Here is a 1,394-nt window from a genome sequence, read left to right as displayed (position 1 = left end):
TGATGCTTTGATCACTTTTTTAAAAACACTGCAGCTATAAAAAGGCTGCACCAATGAACCTGGACAGCTTGAGCTCACCTGTTGCTTCACCTGTGTTGATCCAGTCCGGGTTGGCGATGCTGGCTATTGCAAAGATATCCGCAGCCAGAAACAGGCACCCTGAAATGATGGTTAGTTTATCCATATCGTCAGCCAGGGAAGCGATGGGACGTGGTCCAAAACGTGAGCCCAGGTGTTGAGAGGCCCGGGTGGGCTGTTATCTGTCTGACCTGGCCCCCTTCAACAACAGGAGCCAGCTGCCGAGGCTCCGCCGGGCATTCTGCAGCAACGTTAGCCCCTCCGCGTCGAGCGAACCTCCAGCTACAACAGGCTCAAAAAGCATCACATTTCAACGAGCCCGGCGTGGTCCCTAAATGTGAAACAACACCGCATTTATCTAGCGCCGAAAGGCCCTGACTTGTGCCTGTTGTGTTGTCTGTCGGATCCGTGGCAGCATCGGGTACGGCTGCAGCTAGCAAGCAGCTACGGGCTCGGAGTGCCGAGCTGCGGCCCAAAGGCTGCTCGACGGCCGAGACCGCAACCCGGCTAGCATTTCAGACACGATGCCGCACCGACGGAGGTCCAGACGATGCTACGAAAAAGTTCCACCCTCCTCCAGATATCCGTAGCGTTTTAGCCGTCAGGAAAACGTGAACCCATCACCCTGTCCAGCATATGCGGCTCGGTTCTCCTTCTTCTCCGCTGGAAAAGCATCTGGTTCTTTTCAAGCCCACCAGCTTTCCCCTCTCTCTCTTATTCTCCAGTCCCGGACCGTAAGAAGCTTTAACGAAAACGCTGTGGGTGTTAGTCCAACCGTGTTTAAATGTCCCAGTCCGGACGTAAAACGGCGCCGTTATTGTTGTAATTTCAACCCGTAAGCCCACCGCTAGCTCAACCTCCCCTTCTGCCAAATGACATCAGACCCCCACCTCACACTCGGGGATCCGCGAGTTCTCGTTCGAGGGGCAAATCTCGCGAGACTGTATTAAAACCCCGGGGTCGCTTTTCCCTGAGTCGCCAGTTTATTTTAGGGAGAATAATGTGCAAAACACACAGCAATAAACAGATCGCAGGATCTCAAGTAACACAAAGACATTTAAGAAAATAGACTGAAAAACAACAAGCAAAAGAAAATACTTGATGTTTTGACATAAATACAAAATACAACAATTTTTTTTATTTTATTATTATTTTATATGTGTTTTTTCAGTATAATTAGAACATGCTACTGAATGCCTCGGATTTCCCCCGGGATTAATATCTATCTATCTATCTATCTATCTATCTATCTATCTATCTATCTATCTATCTATCTATCTATCTATCTATCTATCTATCTATCTATCTATCTATCT

Source organism: Nematolebias whitei, chromosome 15, assembly GCF_014905685.2.
Source record: "Nematolebias whitei isolate Nwh7 chromosome 15, NemWhi1, whole genome shotgun sequence".
Lineage (NCBI taxonomy): Eukaryota > Metazoa > Chordata > Actinopteri > Cyprinodontiformes > Rivulidae > Nematolebias > Nematolebias whitei.
The sequence above is the reverse complement of the archived record's forward strand: the minus strand, read 5'-3'. Positions refer to the sequence as shown.